At 44.7% G+C, this 13,722-nt stretch overlaps 1 protein-coding gene across 1 annotated transcript in view; it reads left to right on the plus strand.

Moving 5' to 3' along the window:
- Nucleotides 1-13,722, plus strand: part of ENOC (cytosolic enolase) — an 85,638-nt gene that overhangs the window by 55,229 nt on the left and 16,687 nt on the right. The gene's annotated exons all lie outside the window — the stretch shown is intronic.

Here is a 13,722-nt window from a genome sequence, read left to right on the forward strand (position 1 = left end):
CATGCTAAAAGAACCCCTCAAGATACACTGACGTTGAGGTCCTAGCACCCTAGTTTCACAAGTTTGGCCTTGATATGATGCTAACGTTATAGATGACTCCATTTTGGCCTTGATACCATGCTATAGTTGTAGAGGGTCCAACTTTGGCCTTGATACCATGCTAAAATTGTAGAGGGTCCAAGATGGTAAATCCCATTTCCAAAGTCCACTTTTTTCCAATGTCTTCATGTGGTTACACCTTTATTGAACAAATGTTCGGATTATTGGAACCCCATTATTTGACTTTGTGTATAGTTTGAACTTCAGAAACAATAGTTTCCATTGGATGATGTGGTAGATATATGATTTGCACATGCATGGAGTTTATATGCATGTATAATGTATGTGCAAGTTATGCAAATACTAGTATTTATTCATCAACATACATTTGTGCATTTATTGAAAGAGACATATCATGGTTAATTTGAGTGACTACAAGGGGTACGAGCTTTAGTCAAAGTTTACATATTGTGCCAAAAGAAGAGCTAAATATGATATTCCACTCAGAAGGATATGTACCATGGGGCTATCTGTGCAAGTAGGCGATCAAGCAATCACTTCATGCACTCCCCTTCCCCATCTATCTGTATTTGGGAGGTCAATGTGTCCTTTATGGTTTATGCTTGGTGTGAGTCTTGTTGTATATATTGAGAGTGTCTTCCTCAGTTCTCCTGCATAGTGTTGAATTGTCAAGGTTGTTTAGGAAAAGTTTATTGATACTTCATTGGGGGATATAAGCTTGCTAGGGACCCACAAGTTGAGGTTTTCCAAATGACCATCTAGTCATAGGTCCATTGAAGTGGTTGAGCTTGGGGATTGTATATCTCAAGGGCTATTGAATGGATGCCACATCCTCGGTCTTGCTAAATCACTCTATCTAACAATTTTGCTTAAGTTTCAAATTTCTTGTTAAATATGCTATGATGAAAGACATTGTATAAAGAAGATGCATTTTATGCCAACAAAGAGAATCTTTGAGACCTTAAAAATCATAAATACACAAATGGATTCATTGCAAGAATCCAAAACTCATTGCAAGAATCCAAAACTTTTCAATACTAGTCCCAAGTATGCTTAGCTGCCAAACTGATAGATCCCACAAAGTCTAAGCATTGTTTCTTGAATGGATGGTTTGAGAGGAGTTGGAATCAATGACATTTTGTCAAACTTGTGTGGCACATTGAAGTGCTGGTAGAAATCACAACTTTTAAGGATAGAGTTGGCCACCACTTGTTGGACTCGCAAGGTGTATGTTCTACTGCAAAATTCTTATCAGCAGTGCTATTGTGACTCTATTTTCAAACAGCAATTACTTTGTATTCTCTCATGCACCATCCAAGAATTTTATCCTTGCCCTAGTTCTACAATTGGTTTGCAGTCAATTGAGAATATGCTACGAGTTTGATAGCTCCTAGCGAAGCCAGATCCGAACTCTTGTCAGTGGCAAAACTGACGCAACCTTGAGCGTGAATCTTGACAGAGGAGTTGTTTCCTACGTGGACCCGCCCGGCTGCAGGGGCTCGGGTATGGAAGATGTCCTCCATAGGAGTCATGTGATGGGTAGCTCCAGTGTCCACAATCCAAACAGGAGCTGAAGTGCTCGGTTGTGACGAGTGGGCCTGTGCGGTAACCTCGTTGGGAGGCAACTCATAGATATAAACGAGACACGTATCTGATGTCTCTACGGAGATGATGTGGGCCTGTGCAGACCAATCAAACAAGCCCTTTGGAGTTGAGAATGTTGTCGACCGAGATGGCTGAGCGGTGATAGTATGAGTTTGACCTTTAAACTGCTCCTTGCCATCACCCTATCTCCTCTGTTGGGGGTTGCCCGATTGAGGGGTGGGAGTCTGAGACTTAGGTTTTGGTGCGGTGCCTCTTGCCTTTGATCAACACTCGTCGTCAAAATGGCCAACCTTTTGACAATGTTGACAATACCTATTCTTTTTAGGTACATTTTGCCACTCGGGTTTGAGTTGTGATTGGGATTTCCTTATGAATCCTCGGACTGATTTTTTTTTTGAGTGAAAGTCTGATTTTGTTTACCCTTCCCTTGTTGCCCCTTCTGAGAATGAGCAATAAGAGCCCCCTGTAAGGTAGTATTCATATGAGATTGATTGAATAACCGTGCATAACACAACAATTGATATTCAAATTCATAGAAAGTAGACATGGTGGGCTTGGAAACTATACTTTCCACAAAATTGAAGAATTTCATGGGGAATTTGTTTAGTAATAGTGTGACTTGATCGGCAGAGGACTTTTGGAGTCCTCGTAGTGGAGAACTCGGCAAGAAGACGCTAATACTCAGCCAACTTGACTTTCAAGTCATCCTAGTTAGAGATTTTGAAATTTTGAAGCTCATGGTGAAGATTGATACGACGGGTCCTATTCCAAGCCACATAGCGGTTAGTCAAGTGTGCCCATTACTCTAACGCTAGGTCAAAATGCTAAAGTTGAGAATAAAACTCAATCAATAAGCCCTGCATCAACTCGACAATAGCGGAGGCATTCCTAGCCTTCCATGAGCGGAGGCCTCATATGGAACAAGTGCGGGATCGGGATGGGGTTCTAATCCCTGCACAAGATCCCATAGGCTTTGTGAGTCAAGGACATGTCTTATCAGATTGGACCAAGTGGTAAAGTTTGACCCGTTGAAATGAGTCTTGTCATTGAATGCATGCTTGGTTGAAGATGAGGTAGAACCATGAGGCGTCGGGAAAGTGGGGTAAGATGGATGGGGAGGGTAAGAGGGTGGTAGTGGAGTTGGCTGATAGGAAGAAGGGGGAAGAGGTGGGTAGGCAGAAATGGGATGTGAATGTCCAATGAGTACCGATTGAGGCGGAGGCACTACAACATAGATGTTTCCATAAGGTGCCAATGGAGGTGGAGGCACTAGGACACGGAAGCCCTGTCCAAAGTTTAGCTGGGGCACAATAGAATGACCGGAAAGTCCACCAGGTACCAACTGATCCACACGTGGGAGAGAGTGGGGGGGATACCTAGGCTGCAATGATCCCCAAAGTGTGTGAGAAGGTGGAACACCACCCAGTTGAGGAAAGGATGAGGTCCTAAATGTGGTGCCTATGTTTCCATAACCCCCTAGTGTAATGTGCGGTACAACATAATGTGTTTGAAAAGGGAATGTAAATGGTGTAAATGGAAGTGTAGAAGCAATGGAAGAATGTGATGGGATGGGTGGGTTTTGAATCTGTGGTGTGAAAGGTGAAGATGCATTTTGTTTCTTTTTTCCATTTAATGAATGAAAATGAAAAGATGATGACGAAGATGCACCATGTAATGAAGGAATAAGAACACCAAATTCAATTTGAGTTTGAGAAGTAAACTGAAAAAGAAGGAAGGGTAGAAGAAGAAGTGCCTAGCTTTTTCTTATAATCCCCACGATGTGTGCTAACATATAAGAATTGGTCCTCAAGAAAACCTTTCCATAGTCAACAGACTGTACTCTTTCTTCCTTATGATTTCTACCAGTATATTGCAAAGCAGCAGAAGTAAAAGAAGAAGGAATAAAAGACGAATCTAAAGTACCTTGCATTGGAGTGGACAGAAGAGGATGAAATAATGGAATATACTTCGGATCTCTTTCTCCAACAAAGAGGCCCATCCCTGATGGAGGTCTCAACGGCCCTACAATATCATCAAATTTATGCACAACATCTAAAGAGAGAAATTCATGTATACCTTCGTTGAGTAGCTTCTCTTGAAGGACAATCCTTCGATCGAGCTCCTTAATCTTCTTTTGTCTATAAGCCATAATCACATGATATTCTTTAGTGGACAACTTGTATGGTTTTTCTTCTGTGTGGTCAGACGTGTCTTCCACCATGTCGGAACTTTATGGAGCAAGCTGATCTACCCACTCTCTCTTGGCTCTCGGCATAGTTGGTTCTAGAGGTTGAATTGGTGTCGTTGTGTTTGAAGTCATTTGAACCTACTGTTGTTCTTGCTTCTTCAAAGAGCTTTCAGATCAAAGGCCTAGGTTTCTCCGAGAGTACCAAGCTCTGATACTATGTAAAGAAATACCCTAACACAGAAACACAAATAACAATCGTACGACAAAGTACAAACTGATAAAAGAACACAGTTAGTGTTAGGGGTAACTCAGGGATAATGAATAAATGAAATGATATGATTATTGAATATACAATGCTCATGCAGTAAATACACTATGCATTGAATGAATACTAAACCTCGAACTCCGGTATCTCTAGGATCAGGGCAAGGGTAATGAACTAGAGAGTGTGTTGTACTTTGAACGGATCCCGAATTGCAACAAGGCAGCCTCTGGATGTTGAACAGTAGCAAATGCAGCCAAGGAAGGCTGGATTTGATGCAGATGGCAGTGTAGGAGAGAGAAATACTAAAAATGTAGGTTGCAACAGAGAGAGACTAAAAACGCAGGAAAAACCAGCAGCAACAGTCAGTATGCTGAAATCAGCTCCGATTAGTGTGTGGTAGGTTGGAAACAGGCATCGGATTGTTATAGACAGCAATAGCCAGCTTGGACCGTGATGTCCTTTGCATCCGGGGTGTGGGTAGCAAGCTGAAATACCCGAAATCTGCAAAAACGAGATTATTTTCTGAATGGAGAGTGATTAGCAACAATCGCTTTGCTGTAAACAGTTGCAAACTGCCGGTGGAAGGCTAGAAACAGGCGCTAGACCGTAGATGACAGCAAGGGACAGCTTAGACTGCAATGTCCTCCGCGAAAGGGGTGTGGGCAGCAAGCTGAAAACACTTGAAACTTGCAAAAACGAGATTAAGGGCTGAATGGAGGGCAGCATACTTATCTATAGAAAGTTTGGGCCCTCCCAAGTGGGTTTGTGCTTATGGGACACAGACACTCTAGGAACACATTCTTTTAAATAAACAAGGTTTCTTCATTAATTAAGCATGTTTTGGAGCTGTTTTAGTAAACCTAATGCATTTTTAGCTCAACAAGACCCTCTGTACTATGAGGAGCCCATTGCAGCTCCCGGTCCTAGCTTTGCTGCCCCCTCCGCCCTCTTCTCTCTCTCTCTCTTTCTCTCTCTCTCTCTCTCTCTCTCTCGTGTGTTTGCATACACATTATGACGCATAAGAAAAGTGTTCCATATGGATGGGAGCTACATTACCTTAAGAGAATTCTCTTTGTGTGTGTGTGTGTGATGAATGGGAATTAATATGAGAGAGTTATGTTTTTGTTTCGCACACACACAGAAATTGTACAAGAAAAGTGCTCCATATGGGTGGGATTACCTTAAGAGGGTCCTCCCTCTTTATATGAGAGAGAGAGAGAGAGAGAGAGAGAGAGAGAGAGAGAGAGAGAGAGATTTACGAAAAAAAAAAGAGAGAGAGAGATGGGAAATATTTTATGAAAAAACAAGAGATGGGAAATAATCTTAGAGAGTTATGTATTTGTCACGCTTGCACACGCACGTGTGTGCACACACATTTTATGGCTTATCAAGAAAAGTATTTCGTATGGGTGAGTTACATTACCTTGAGGTTCACTCCCTTTATGAGAGAGAGAGAGAGAGAGAGAGAGAGAGAGAGAGAGAGAGAGAGAGATTTTGTGCAGGTAGGTATATCTTGGATATCATGGAGTCATGTTTGCAACCCAAAATCCATGGGAGGTAGAGCTGTTTTGGATGCGGGGATCCATATGACAGCCCTCGGTTGGTCACTATTTCAAGCGTTGTGTATTAGTCAACAACCTTGGGCACTTATTGCCCACACTTTCCTTGAGAATCCGGGCCTTTGGTATGGCAATACAAAGATTTAGGATTTGTGGTGGCATGTGCTTTGTGCTTAATGTTGAGGGTCACTTTTCTATGTTTGCCTCAGTTCTTCTTAACCATTTGGTACTGTTATGGAAAATGATCCTTTCCAAGGCTTGTTGGCATTCGGCAAAGGACAGATAGGCGGTTAATTCATTGTTGATGGAAATTCTAGTGGTGTCTCCTATTTTTTCTTGGGAAGGCAAATCCAAGGAGAGACCTAAGTTTAACTGCATGGCTTATCTTGGATTGTGGCTGATGCCACTCTCTTGCCCTGAGGCACTATTATGTCCTTTCACACCACCGGATGAGTCTTTCGGGTACCTTGTGGCTACGGTGATCTTTGAGGTAGAGTCTTCAATCTCTTGCAAGGCTAGCAACCCTTTGCAGACTTGGATTCTGATTGTCCTTGGTAAGATTGGGATCTTGTAGGTGTTTGACCCTTCAGTCCTCTTTGGTTAACCCGATTTATCATTTCATGATCAGAGAGAGCGCATGGTTGACCACCAAAGCCAATACTCTTTGGGGATTGCGCAAATCTAAAGCCCGGTGGAATTTGAAGATAATGGAGGGGTAGATCAATAAGATGCCTTTCAAATGCAAGGTTTTCATTTGGTGAATGTTGGTGGGTCTTGCGTCGGCCCTTCACCGCATATGTATTTCTAATGGTAATTGTTTCTTCTGTACCACTATGGTTGAGTCTTATTGTCACAAATTCATCTTCTACCCTTTTGCTCGAAAGATTTGGGCTCTTCTCTTGGACATTTGGCATGTTGTGGTGGAGACAAGGATATATCCTTTAGATTGGGTTTCTGGTAAAGCTAAATATCATGGCCTACCACAATCTCATATGAAGACCTTGTTCCACTTTTTCAGATTTTGGGATTTTTGGCATATTCAGGTCACTTGCAATGCATTCATTTTTTATTTTGCCTTCGGCATTCAACGTTATGTTGCAAAGCTTAAGGGACTTCTCAAGTGGTAGCTTGACCTTCTATAGCATGTTTATATCTTGGTTAGAGATGATTTAGTTCCTTGGCATACGACAATCTTCTCTATTCCTTTGCTGTGACTTTATATCTTTTTATGCATGATGGCCTAGACTCATCTTGTATCTTGTAATCTTGTGGCTTTACCTAGAGGGTTTTCAGCTAGAGCCGACTTTAGATTGGGCTCTTTCAAGTTCAGCTGAGCAGGAGGTCCAAAGTACTGCTAGATACTCAAGGGGGAGGTAGTACTTCCACTCATCTAGTGATGGACAGCTCACGTATTCAGTGCATCTCGGATGTATTCAGCATGAATACCAAGTACTGTTGCTGACAATATGTTTGCCATGGGGTCACTATTTAGTGTACTAGTCACTGTACTTGGTACGTGGATGGATATAGCTTTTACCATGGCTTTGAAACTATACATTTGCATCGGATTATGATCATTAGAGATTGATTATCAGTTCATGGTATTCCATAGATGATAATTAGTAATCAATGATATTCAGCTGGTTTGATGGATAGCGGACTGTTATTGGATGTCATTGATAGTTCAGCCATGATTTATGCTCAATTTATGCTTTACTATGGTTGCTTGGTTAGAACACTTGCTTTAGAGTTAATGGATGCATCCCATGTGTTTGACAACAATTCTCATTCCTTTTTTGCTAGATGAGCTTTGAGATGGGGGATAGCTGATTGCGTAATCCGCCTCAGTGAGAGGTGGTGATAGAGGAGGAGGGCTTGCTAGTGGCACTTAGCTTTCCCCCCCTTTTGAAGTTGTTGGCACCATTAGAATTACCATTGGAGCTATTACTCCTTTCAGCTGATTTTCTCTCCCATCCTCTTAACATTCCCTAAGCAGTTCTCAGCCATTTCCAGCTTTGGGTGAATGGCAATTGAAACAATTGCTGCTGAAACCCTAATTTACATCTACAAATTAGGGTTTCCACAGCCAGCTCAAGATGGATGCCCAATTATTGAAGACCTCATACTCGGTGTAGTAGCTGAAGGCAAGAAATTTGCAACTGATCCAAGCTGTAGCTGATTTTCATTGTGGCCCACGTGCAAGAGATTGAAGACCCAATTGTGCCTGAATTTTAGTACAATTAAGGGGCAGATTGATTTTGTGAATTGCTCATCATTTTTGACAACAGTTGTATTGAGGATTGAAGGAGATCATTCTGTATCTCAGTGCATTTCAACCTTCTAGTAATACAAGATAAAGAAATACCGCAAGGGGCATGAGATGTTGGGCCAATCTAGTGTCAGCTGTCCAAGATTAAGTGGTAAATTTGCACTTTCAGATTTGTGTATTTATTGCTCGTTGTAATTTGTGGTAAATCAGGTCATTCACCACCCTTGCCAAGAAGGAAGGCTGGTTGCAAGAAGAGTCACTTAATTCCTGATGTATATCCTATCAACAAGGGCTATTCTAATTTGTATAAACGAGTCACACTATAAGAGGGGCTATGAATGAAAACTGCACATAGCATACCACCAAGTTCTTTTGAGACTATTGTACCCAGGCATAGATGTCATCTTGAGACTATGTAGATGTGTCACCTACGTAATATGCGATAAGATGTTTTCAACTTTCTGATGACAGTTTGGAAATATTGAGTTGGTCCTATTCTATATTGAGGGGAGTAACAATGGCATGCTTTACAGATGGCCTGATAGTATAATTCTATATAGCCTTTGGAATAATTCGAAAGACATTGTATTGATGACATAATAAATTATGCATGGCAACATCAGCACTACTAGAGCAGTGGAAATGTGGATGGACACTGAAGAAGCGATTGTGTGAAAACCTTGCCGGCTGATGTCTGATTTTGTTAGTGACAGTGATATATAAGCTGATTGCTAAAATGAGAATTTAATGATGCCCTGGTGTTTAGGTAGATCAATCAGGTAGAATGCTGATCAAGTAATTGTTGTATGCCATTGCCATTCTCCCATTGTTGCTATGTATGACATGCTTGAGTCTGTGGGAATGCCATATGGGCTGCAATCACTTGCGCAAAGCTTTTTCTTGACCCAAGCCCGCAGTAGGATTGCATATTAACTTCATGAAACCCAAGTTGTTACCTTCAAAACATTGTGATTGCCATGCTATGCTTTGGCCAGGATATATTTTGCAATTGCATGAAGTTGTTAGGCACTTTGGTTATCCTATTGGATGAAATGTCTTTATTAAGCAACAAATGGATTGGATCTCACAAACAAGCGTGGAGATATTGGATGGTCTCCATTTGGCCCTTGCATTTCTGTTTTTGCATAGTCCAAGTGATTATTATGGCCTATGTGCAATTTTATCTGCCACTCTTGATTTGGAGAAAAAAGTATATTAATAAGTCAAAATCTTCGGCAATGAATCTTCTTTGGAAGATTCATGTTTTTTTTTCAAGTCAAATGTGGCTTATTATATTACTAAAAAAAACTGATTACAACGGAGTGCTCATGCTCGACAGACTAGCTAGAGCTGATGCAAAGTCATAAGTACATCATGTATACAAGCCTCTCAAGGTGGTTTGGGGGGGATGGGGGCAAGAAGCCATGGAGGGGGTGTATCGCCATTCGGGGCTGCCTGCCTACATCATGAAGAACAGGTCCGGGCCGCCCCAGGTGCGCAGGTAGTGAAAACGGAGCTCTTGACGAGCTTGAGACTCGCCTTGCACCTTGTCCCACTGGCCGTGGAGGGAGTGGATGATGGAGGTCCAGAGTTGTGCCAAAGTCGCCTGTACTGAAAGGCTCTCCCCACCAAAAACCTCTTGGCAATGCGCCTTCCACATGTGCCATCCAATAAGACTTCCACCAAAAACCTTGTCCCACTGGCCGTGGAGGGAGTGGATGATGGAGGTCCAGAGTTGTGCCAAAGTCGCTTGTACTGAAAGGCTCTCCCCACCAAAAACCTCTTGATAGTGCGCCTTCCACATGTGCCATCCAATAAGACTTCCTACGATTTCCCATACCTCAGAGCGGTTTGCTGTGGGCTCTAGTACTTGGCGGCTGGGTAAAGCCTCCAAGCTGGTCACTGCGCACGACCCAGCCTCAATGATGAAGATCGTGTCCTGCATCCCGGCCTTATACAAAAGGTGACAACCCTGGCTGAGTGCCTGTCAGTAGAAAGCTCCCCACGAGATATATCCAAGGTTGGGTGCCAGATGGCGGAGAATGTGGCATGCTCCTCTCCACACGAGCTATACCACCTCGCACGACCAAAGGCAATGCTTTGGAGTTTCCAGAAACTGCTGTATGCAACGTTTATACCCTCCATCGTACTGCATTTGGGCTAGCCAACTCCCCATCGCTAGACTTCCATGTGCCAAAAGCCATAAGAAATAAGATACCCTCTTCGGCCTCTAGCTATTCCATAGGCAGCACCATAAAGTTCGACGGAAGGCATTCATGATGCTATGCTCTGCCCAATATATGCTATGCAAAGACACCCAATCCATGTCCTCTTGCATCAGTACACGTTTGCCAATCCTGGCCGAGTACTCTAAGAATCTCAGTGGCTTCTTGGCGACCGCAGTGGCCGGCCATAGCCACTCTCTAGGGTTCCACTCCAGCTCATCAAGTGGCCTACTCTCTCATATCTAGAGGGGCTACTCTCGGAACTCTTCCTAGAACACATAAGGGTCCAGACGCTAGGTCTTCCCCTGAAGACCAACCACATGAATCCTCCTCCATGGAAGGACAACGATCTCCTCATCTTGTTGCCCTCTGTCAAGGACCAAACGCCTCTCCTCCTGCACGGTGAAGAAAGTCCCATATGGGGCGCCGCCCACTCTACCTGTCACCTGTAGGGGGCTACTTGCTGGTGAAAATCTAGTGGCCCATACCTCGCCAGGCTCTACCGGCTCTCATATTAGGGGGTCAAGCCACTCTTGAGGTATCGTTGCGTCAATCTCCCTTCTCCTCAGCTCAACTCCTCTCTGATAACCTGATGCCTGCTGCAACATCTCCTGGTCTACCATCCTGTACACCTCTCGCCATCATGTCCTAATGGTACAAGTAGGGCCAGCCTCCCAACCAGCCCATTGGATGTGGGAGCGCTTGCCAATTTGTATCTCGTCTCCATCTCTGACCTGAGGGTTCCAGATCACTGACTCGCAGTCTATCTCCTCCTGGCAACCTAAGGGGCTTTGAATTAGGGCCTTACAGAGGCCCTGCCGCACGAAGTAGGCTACGGAGGAAGGAAGATTTGGAGGGGCATGATCTGGGCCGTCGTGAAGATCCATCTCAAGGACAACCTCCTATCACCACTAAGCCTCGGTCTACACTCTTGGAGACCCTCTTGTAGTAGAACCTTCCATGCTTGCCCTCTTGTTGTGAGCTCGCAGACTACTAGCTTGCTCAAAAGAGCTAGGCTCTAGTACTCTGGATCTATGATCCCAAGCCCTCCCTTTGAGTGATGCCGGAGGATGGTCGCCCACACTACCTTGGCTCAAGAGTTTCTAGAACCATTTGACTTGGCCCAGAGAAAGTTTCGCGCTAGGTGGCGAAGCTGAACTACACAGGATGAGGAAACGCACCAACATGAGGCGATGTACCAAGCTGTCACAAGGAGGATCTTGTTGACCACTAAGGCTCGGTCCGCTAAGAAAAGGTGGACAATACTCTAGTAGGTCAGCTTCCGCTTGATAGAATCGAGGACTAGAAGAAACTGTTGGGCATGAGTGATGTCGAGTCCAACTTGGAACCCTAGGTAACGGATGGTCTGCCCTCTGCACACCCATCTGAATCCCAAGTGGACTCCCCATTCTGTGCTAAAGTCCGGGTCTGTAAGGAAACCAACCGACTTTTGCCAATTGATTTTCGCTCCTGCTGCAGTGCAAAACACCTTCAAAGCTAGTCTCCCTCTCTCCAACATCAGCTTATCATCCTCTATATAAAATGTAGTATCATCTGCATACTCTGAGTCTAACAACTTCATCTCCTCTCTCACCGGAAGTTGGAGGCCACGTAGCTTGCTCACACGTGACTTGAGGAAGTAAGACATCGCCTTTGCAAAGAGTAGGAATAGATATGGGGCCAGAGGATAGCCCTTCTGGACCAATCTCTCCAGTCGAAACTCCTTTCCCCTCTTGCTACCTATGAGAACCCTACTGGTAGCCGATCTGTAAAGTGCAGAGGCCCGGCGGATCCATGCCTGTAGGGAGCCCAACCTTACCATGGTGCCCTCTAAGATGTCCTAGTCAACCTTGTCATAGGCTTTCTCGAAGTCCAGGAGCACAGTCAATCCTTGACCACTGTGTTGGGCCAACTCAATCATCTCAAAGAAAGTGAAGACATCGTTGAGGATGCTCCTATCCTGGACAAAACGTGTATGTGTGTCATGAATGATGTCTGGAAGCATGGGGCCGAGTCGCACCTACCGATCATCTTAGCTAGTGCACTTTTTCATTCATGATGTCGTTCTGCTTTTTATAGCAGTCTTTAGCCATATGACCCATTTTACCACAGTAGTAGCATTCAACATTACTGTTGGCATTTTGGCTTCTTTGCCATCCACCACGACCTCTTTGGCTGCCCCTGCCTCTAGAGTTACCACGTCCTCCTCCATAGGACTGGTTTTCTTGAGTTTGCTGCATATTCTGATTTCTACCACGGCCTCCAGATCGGCCTCCTCTACCTCTGTCTCTACCTCTTCCAGCATTTGAGTAGAAGGCAACTTCTTTTGAAGTTCCTTCCTATGCATGGAAAGCCTCCTCTAATTCCTTCTCTGTGAAGGGGTCTAGAAGGGAGCGTCCCATCTCCTTTGTGACAAGGGATGGATGTGGTCCCAGACATGTTGTCTATAGCTTTGTCCTTTGGCTGAGATTGTCTCTTGTTGGAAAAGGTGTCTGCAGTAGTCAGTGGCAATCTCCATCACCTCATCTGGGCTAGAGCGAATCCTCCCATATTGATCCTGGAGGCTGCGTATCTGCTCTCTTGAGGTGCGGGGCTGATGCACCTGGAAAAACTCCCTGCACATCGTGTCCCCCTTCCGCGCCCAAAGGGCTAGTGAGGTACAGAAGAAAATCTTCGAGCGTCTGTCCTTGAGGCGGGCAAGGTGTGCACCTCTTGTACGTGGAGAGTGGGATCCATCGGTGCCTCCTGGAGTGGTCTTTGTGTGGTTGCTATGTCGCTCTCTCCTCCTCCGAGCTCTGTTGCTAGGCATGTAGGGTTGTCTCCTGGCAGATCCTACTCAACTCGGCTAGGACCTCTACAACCTCCTCTACGATCTGGTCCCTCTTATCCCACTCCCTAGTCCAGAGCTGCTCAATTTGCCTCTTCACCTCCTCCCTCCTGTAGATCGAGTCAGGGATCCGATAGGATCGTGTGTCTAAAGCTGAGGCTAGGGCATCAAGTATCAGGAGAACTAGGCAGTGAGCAGACAAAGTGGTACCGACTAATTGCCCTACCTAGCCTCTGCCAGAGCATTCCCACTCTCCCACATAAAACTTGTCTAGCCGCTCCAGCAAAACTCCGCCCAGCCGCTTGTATCCCCAAGAGAAGTCCAACGACCTCTCCCTCCTGTGGAAAGTTGGGTATCTCCAAGCATCATGTGCTTCTATTGCGAGGAGGAAAACCTCCCATGCCTCTTGCTCCTCCCTAGCCATACCCTGCTGGTCCTCCCAAAGGTGGACTCCAACAATCCAGGAGTCCACCTTTTGGGAGTCCTGCTGCGATCTCCCTCCAGAACTTGTTGCGTGCCCTAACCTCAGTATGGGCATAGATATTGAGGACTCAAAGACACAAGTTTCCAATATCCAATCTGATCCATAGAACCCTCCCTGCCACAATCGTTCCGTGATCACGTACACAGGTAGTGAGGCTCAGGCCAATAGAGGTGCATATGCCTCCACTCTTGCCATGGACACCGATGGCGTACTTCTAGTAAGTGTACGAATTGCTTGGGA

The sequence above is a fragment of the Lygodium microphyllum genome, chromosome 19 (genome assembly GCF_053477565.2).
Source record: "Lygodium microphyllum isolate KBCC chromosome 19, Lygodium_microphyllum_v1.1.10, whole genome shotgun sequence".
NCBI classification, from domain to species: Eukaryota; Viridiplantae; Streptophyta; class Polypodiopsida; order Schizaeales; family Lygodiaceae; genus Lygodium; species Lygodium microphyllum.